The sequence below is a fragment of the Mus caroli genome, chromosome 10 (genome assembly GCF_900094665.2).
Source record: "Mus caroli chromosome 10, CAROLI_EIJ_v1.1, whole genome shotgun sequence".
NCBI classification, from domain to species: domain Eukaryota; kingdom Metazoa; phylum Chordata; class Mammalia; order Rodentia; family Muridae; genus Mus; species Mus caroli.
In genome coordinates, this window is record NC_034579.1 from 10,318,426 (window position 1) to 10,326,096 (window position 7,671).

At 42.7% G+C, this 7,671-nt stretch overlaps 1 protein-coding gene across 9 annotated transcripts in view; it reads left to right on the forward strand.

Moving 5' to 3' along the window:
* Positions 1–7,671, forward strand: part of Hivep2 (human immunodeficiency virus type I enhancer binding protein 2) — a 184,822-nt gene that overhangs the window by 86,506 nt on the left and 90,645 nt on the right. Inside the window, exon 1 of one of the 9 annotated variants that reach the window (XM_029482573.1) lies at positions 3,281–3,413. The exons of the other annotated variants lie outside the window; for them this stretch is intronic. The gene's annotated coding sequence lies outside the window, so the exon portion shown is untranslated. Of the gene's footprint in view, positions 1–3,280; positions 3,414–7,671 lie in introns of those variants that run through there. 9 annotated transcript variants of the gene reach the window in all.

A 7,671-nucleotide genomic window follows, 5' to 3' on the forward strand; every position in this document is an offset into this window, starting at 1 on the left:
CTTTCCTTTCCTTTCCTTTCCTTTCCTTTCCTTTCCTTTCCTTTCCTTTCCTTTCCTTTCCTTTCCTTTCCTTTCTTTTCTTTTCTTTTCTTTTCTTTCCTTTTTCCTGACACCTCTTAAGACTTAAGAGCAAGATACGTAGAAAAATAGTAATTTGTAAAAGACATAAGAAAGTGCTTCTGCTCTTTTTATATTCTTCAGACACCAGGCTCATATGCAATGTTCTAAGTTCTAAAGGAACACACGCACTCCCCTGAATTTTCAACCCCGTGAATAATAACAAGGTTTTCAGTTAGCACCAGCAGTTAGAACAAACCATCAGAGGGTAATGTGTTTTTCAGTTGGAGTAGTTTCTTGTTGAACTTTTTCGACGTGACAGTTTCTTTGCTTTGAAATGACTTTCAAGATGAGAACATGACAGGGCCCAGCGCATTGGTTTGTCTTGGTGCTGAGGCACCCTTAGGTGCCTGGCATGAGAACTTTCCCTTAGGGTCGTTCAGACCTTGGCCTTTCACTGCTGCCTTTATACCAGGCTTAGGACTAACTACTCCAGAGAAATAGTTCTTTAGCCAGGCGCTTTGGGCTCCCCTCTTTGTCTCAAATATTATCTTAAACATTAATAACGCTGGTTAGATTTTCCAATGGAAGTGGTTGTTACTGTGTGTATTTAAAATGCTGCCTTAGAGCAGGGACTTCTGTGGATGCTCTTTTCAGCTTGGAAATATCTGGTGGAAGGAAAGTCACCACTGCTTGGACTTTTCTATGTATGGTTACCACAGTTCTGTGTGATTTCTTACCGGTTCCTTTCATGGCTGAACAGCGTATTCCTTTGATTAAAGGCTTGCCGAGGTCCATAAATCAATATTAGTGGTTAGCTAATTGTTGAGAATTTGAAGTTTTACTTTAACACAATCAAGTCATAATTATTTCTTCACTGTGGCCAAAATTTAATCTTGTAAAATCTTGTTAGGACTTTGTTATTTTCTTCCCTCAGGTCTTTCCATTAAAGACTTCTCAACATGGGAAACTGAAAAATGTTGAAATCACTTCCATCTTGGAAAGAAAAAAAAAAAAAAAGCAAGTGATAAAACAGGCCCCACACTGCTGGTTCCTAACACGCCATATTCTTGACCACCTAAGTTGATATCGCAATAACTTCCTAGTTCTGCAACTCAGCTACACGGACACGTGTCAGCTGGTGATTGATGTCAGGGGATTCGGATTTATATTCATGATCGCTGACTCTCCTTCCTTTGTTTCTGGGACCCTATGCCTCTTACACATTCCTGTCTTCATTATGAATTAAACCAAATTTCAGCCCCCAGAAGGACCTCTCACAGCCTGCAGTTTCTGAAGTGTTCTCCCAGGGCCCATTGTTCTGAGCCTCACTCTGTGCAGCTGGATTTTCATGTTGTATATGTACACATATCCACCGTGTTCCATACCCAGAAGTGCAGCTGCTCCCTTTTGGACAGTTCTACCTCAGATGTGCCCGAGGACTGTTTCCCAACTGAACAGACTTCCTCTCACATTGGGTTTTCTCTCTGTCTCTCTGACAACTGTGGGCTGATGACTGCTGAGTCTCCTGCTCAGACCTCTCCTGACACTAGCCATCTACCCCTCCTTGGCCCTACAGTGACATGAAAGCCTGTACTTCTCATACTTACTCTGATTATGTGACTTTTTGAGGTCAAAGATAATTCTTGTAACCTTTCAATACAGCATGTAAAAGACTAACAGAAATGACAGAAATAGTCAGGTACAGGGACTGGAATAGTTAGATATTAAAATAGTGCCTAATATATATTACACATAATATATATTATACCATGCATTATATTATACATCATAATATATACTATATATTATGCATTATGTTATATATTCTATATTTATTCTGTATTCTAAATTATACTTTAAATTATACATCTTATATTATATATCCTATATATTATACATTATACATATATCACATCATATGTCATGTTATATATCACGTTATACACTATACATTATATATTCCATTATACATTATATATTCCATATGTTACATAAGATGGTACCTAATATATTGCATGATATATATATATATATATATATATATACACACACACATATTATAGATATATAACTCATAAATACATCAGACATATATAAATTATACATATAAACCACATACACACACCATCATCATCATCATCGTCATCATCATCAAGGCTCTTCAGTTAAACGTAGTCTGTAGAACTTTGGGAGAGTGTCCTCTGGCCTTTATGGGCTTGAATGGAGACCCGTGATGGGATGATAGCAGCAGGCAGTTTTCATTTAGTTCTCTCCAGGCCCTTTGTAAAACCAGTGCCTGGAGAAAGCAGAAGCCAACCAGTTACTTCATATTGCTGAGCTGCGCTGTACATGCCCTCCCCGTTTGGCCTCCATTCTCCTGTGCATTAGGATTGGGGAAGGAGCACCCATCCTTCCATTGTGTAGAAGGAAGTATTTGGAGGAAAACTCAAGTTTCATCAAGAGGCCATTCCAGGTCCAGAGAGCACTCCGTGTGTGTGGCTGTCCTCACTTTAGGTCAGCTTGACATCCAGTCCTGTTAAATTCATCTTTTTTGTGTGAATGGTCTCATCACAGTTGCCGTGCATTGCAGCAACTCCAGGAGAGAATTGTTATTGGGGTCCTCAGAATGTCACAGAGATTAAAATAGAAATCAAATTGTATTTCTTCAGCAGTAAAATTTGTTAAGCATTCAGATAATAAAGCCGTGTCTTTTCTGGTTTTATAAAAAATAAAAGCCATCAGTCCTCATTGGCTGGATGTAGCCTGTTTGGACTACATGAAACCAGTATCTAGCTATAATGCATTAATCTGAGCTAATTTTAAAAACATGAAGCCTTAGCTATGAAGAGTCAGCTGTAGTTAGGGTGGAATTCTTGGAGCTTGGATGTGGAGAGGGGGCAGAGTGCCCTTATGTAATCATCTTTCCCTTTTGGCATCCATAAAAACAAGAAACTCACTTCCCAAGGTCAACTAACGTTGAGCAAAAAAGAAAAAAAAATTAAATACATGAGTAAAAATTCCATTTGGCTTTTTGAATATCTCCAAACTTTACATGGATCTGCAACTTGGATGGGTTTTGAGTCTTGATACTTGCTTGGTTGTCTTTTATGAGGAACAACAAACAAAACATCCTGTTTTTCGAACAGTCAGTACAAGTCCCAGGAGAATAATCACAGAAATAGCGAGGGTTCTTCCTATATCAGTTAGAAGCTTTAAAATTTCCATTACTGTTATGTTTTTCTTCTAAGCCCTCTTCAGGAGTGACTAAAACAAAATCGCTTGTGACCTTGGGACCTGGAGTCCTGCTTAGTGCTGGCTGCCCACTCTCACTGTAATAGTGATCACTATAAATGGTAAATATTTGTCAACTCGTGTTTTCTGTCCTCTTCCCTCTGGCAGCTTCATGTTTTGTAGGCTTACCACAACTCCTTTAAATGCTTGCTTATGTCAACATCAGTGAAAGTGGAAGAGAAGAGAGATTTTGAAAGGATCGTAATACAGCTTTAGGATTGATGCAGGGGCCAGGACGGTGATTCAGAGGCTGAAAATAGCTCTTCATTTTATGCAATCAAGTAAAACACTGTACCTTGGCATCCCCACACGGGATTAGCAATGAGTTGGAAGTCATTCTTCCCTCAGCATGCCATTAGGGATGACAGGCGGAGCTATGATAAACTGCTTGTTTAATGGAGCTTATGCTGCTGGCCTTACAGCCATGATGTACAGGCCCGATTAGTGCTGAGTGACCTCAACTCGCATACATTTCCTCTCGAAAGAGACCTGACAGGCCTTCTCTGTTCTAATGAGCCTCTCACAGGGAATCTACCCACTTTAAGGCTGCAAGAGTCTCTGCTGTTTGTTCTGTCTTAAAGGATCTTGAAGGGTGGCAGCCTTCAGCCTTCACATACCAAGACCATGGAAAGGAAGTTTTTTTTTTTTCCTTTCTTTTATAGGTTTGTAATGCATGCATGTTATGTGTGTATGAGTTAGAAGTCAACAGTAGGTGTTTTTCTCAGTCACTCTCCACCCTATTTTTTAAGTCAGGGTCTCACTCTGAACCCAGAGATCAACCATGAGACAAAACCAGCTAGCCAGAAGACAGAAGGCCACCCAGCACTGGGTGTCTGCCGTTATATGTGTGGAGCGCCTGGGATTGGGTGTCAGATCTTCAAGTTTGTACTGAAAGCTCTTTTCCAGCCCAGATTGATCTGTTCATAGAACCCTAGTACTGGACAGGGGTCTGTTTCCGTTTTAGTCTCCTGTTTGCTTACCTTTAAAAGTGTGACCCTAAGTTGAGTTCCCAGCTAATTCTGTTTCTGTTGAGTAGGTCCTTCTCAAGCAGGAGCCTGTGTCATGCTTGTGAGCCAGAGTTTGAAGCCTCACCTTAAATCCTTGTTACCTAAAAGGGGACCTGCAAGCTGTGCCCTGCCAGATCATACAGCTGTCAGGTTATAATTAACATTCGAGGTGACTCTAATTAGACAGAATTGGTGGGAAATATCTGGGAGGCTGTAGCAGTGCTACCGTGATGTTTGCATTTAAATGTTTGAGATTATTCCCCTCACTTAAAGCCCACGCTCAGATGAAGGAGGAGGGTGCCACATCTCACTTAGCTCTATTGTTTTGGACATTGGCTGCAGGCTATAGGGACCAGAGTGCTTTCAGCTTGCATTGTGGTGTCTGTCTTTCAAATAGAGAAGTTGGAGAATGTATATTCTTTTCCTTTTTTATTTCTTCAAAGAGATTAAATCACGGCTCTGACAGGAGAGGGCAGGATCTCTGAGAAGACCTCCCCAGTGCTTGGAATTCATAGATTCTACCAGGTCCCTTCCCTATTGTCTCAGGCAGTGCACTCCCCAAGAGGCTCCCAGCATCTTTGGCTGCAGGCCAGCCTCCCAGGGCCTCTGGCTTTGATGTGCAGTGCAGGCTGTCCTCTGGCTAGGTTGTTGTTGCTGTGGCCTGGGCTTCACTCACAGTGAGTGCCAGGAGGGATGTCCTGTCTGCAGTATACATTTCCATAGCCCTAGACTCTGCCTTTGACCCACAAGGGGCTGTCCTTGACTGCTAGGCTTAGCTGTGCTTTCTTCTGGTGTCTGCTGGAGGCAGGTTTGTACCCTGCCTGCCACTTGGGAGGAAGATCCACCCCTCTGTGTGGAGGAAGACAACAAACAGCTCTTTGCCAGGTCTATTGTTAGTCAGAAGGGTTTTCTAGGCCTGGTTCAGGGAAACCAACTCAGCCAGCTGAACAGTTTCCTCTGGGGGATGCGAGGTTGACCTTGTTTTAGTCTAGGCCTGGCAGCAGGATTCCCAAAGACATCAGTCTGGCAGGGGAAGTCTTACTCACCTGAAGCCTGTTTCAACCACAGCTCCAAGCTTGTTGTTAGAAGCCATGCTGTTGCAGATAGAACCTCTTGACTTCTGGTGGTCCCCTTGGGCAGCTCTAAATGTAGGGGGACACCTGAACACACGGAGGATTACAGTGATAGCTAGCCACCAAGGAGTATGGAATGGTTCTGTACGTTCCGGGACGAGCCCAAAGCTGTGCATACTTTATGGGTGTTCAATGAGGGAGAGTTATTACCGATGGTCTCTACTCAGAAGTGCCAGTTCAATTCAAACAGAAACTGCCTCAGAAATCTGTCTTGTCCTGATTTACATAGCAAGAGTCACTTGCTGTGTATCTCACTAGATTTGGTAATGATATTTCCCACAGAGGGGAGACTCTCCTAGCAAAGCCCCACCTCCACGACAGGATTTCTTTCTTTTAAGTTTATACAGCCTCAAGATGTCGTGTTTGGTTTTGTTTTTCCTCTTAAATTCTTTTTACAAAAGCTCATGGTGGGGTTTGATTTTTGGTTTTGTTTGTTTGTCTGGTCACCTCCAGTGAAACTTTGGTTTTGCTTTTGCTGTTGTGGGTTTAGCAACAAGAGGTAGTTGAAGTTGACTTGCTCACATGACGTAGTTAAGGGATGGTACCAGGAAGGGCTCTGAGTAGAACGTGGAAAGGTTTGTAGAAGGCAGGCTCCATGGTCTTACCAGGGCTTGCCTGTTTGTACAGTAATCTTACATTCTACAACTATTCATCAGTCAGACTTTATTTAGAACCTGATAACACTTTCTTACCATTAGTGAGTGTGTGAATGTCTGGGTCTTGATGGGACTGCTGGAGAGAGGTAATTCACTAGAGGAAGCTGAGTTCCAGGGCCCTACCTTGTACCAGTGTCATAATAGGTATCTTGTGATGTTTAAACCTCCGGGTTTTGAAATGACAGGATCACGTGTTGCCTAAGTTCTGATTTCTCTTGTGGGGACAGGTAGGTAGCACAGGGGAGTTTGCTAGAACAGCTGCATCTCCTTCTGGGTCAGTTGACACAGTAAGCCAGTTAACGTCGGTATGAAGCAAGGTACACGGTGGCATTCCAAGCCCAGTTCTCAGTGTTTTATTTCGGCGATAGCGTCTGCTTGTTCTATGGCCAATGGAAGTAGAATGGGGAGGTAGCTGACCTGACCTAGGATTCCTGGTGTGTCGTATCCTAGTAGTCCTTTCCCAATTGCTTCTCTTGCATTAACTGGTGGCAGTCAGGCCCCCACAGCCCCGTGGTACCTTCTTCAGAGTAGTCTCAGCAGGCAAGTTTTACTTTGAGAGATCTTTTCAGCTCCCTCTTGCTCTACCACTGAATTCATTGTGCAATCTATACACCCTAATGTGGGCTAGCAGGAAAATGTCTCAGAGGCAGTTCAAAGAAACCCAAGGTATAATTCATTAATGATTTCATTCTGTATCTGGGTATGTTGCTTCCTATTGTCAGCCAGTGTGGGAGGAAAAGGAAGAAGGGTGCTGTCGTTGAGGGTGTTGTGTGGGTATGTGCCATCCCAAAGTACTTTACAGGAGAAGAGACATTTATTTTTGCAACCAAAGTAATATTCAGACACTAACAGAAAATTATTAATTATGTCATAGTTAAAAAGTTGTTGCCTAATGCTGTTAAATTTGTTGCCATTAAAGACAAATGTTGACCAGAGACACTGTGTATACACTGGTATTCCTGTTTAGAAAAGGAATGGATAGGTTTTGCTCCCAGGCTTACAGCTACATTCCTAACACTGTTACTGTTGTCAGTAGAGGTTACTTGCACAGGCCTTTGGCAAGCTATCCAGCCCTCAGCATAGGTTTGTAAAGCTCAGACCTGAAACTATTAGGCAGAGCTGAGATTTGCCTTCCCTGGTTAACAGTGAATTCTGGCTCAAAGTCTCCAGTGATGGGAATCTATGACTCAAAGCTGGTGTGCCCTAGCTGGCTAACTCTACCTTCTTGCTTGCCCTGGGAGCCCTTCTCCTTCTTCATTTCTGTCTGCTTCCCATTCTACTCTAGTGCCTGTATCCTCAGCATATCTGAAGCCATTGGCAGCCGACGCTTACTAGACTGAACTCTCCCTAGTCTCAGCAATTATTATTCTCAGGATCCTTACCACACATTTTAGCATTGAGCACCCACTTTTAAAAACACACACATACACTCTCTCTGTCTATCTCTGTCTCTCTGTCTCTCTGTCTGCCTCTTTCTGTGTATGTGTGAGAGAGGGGGGAGGGAGGGAGGGAGGAGGCATGTTA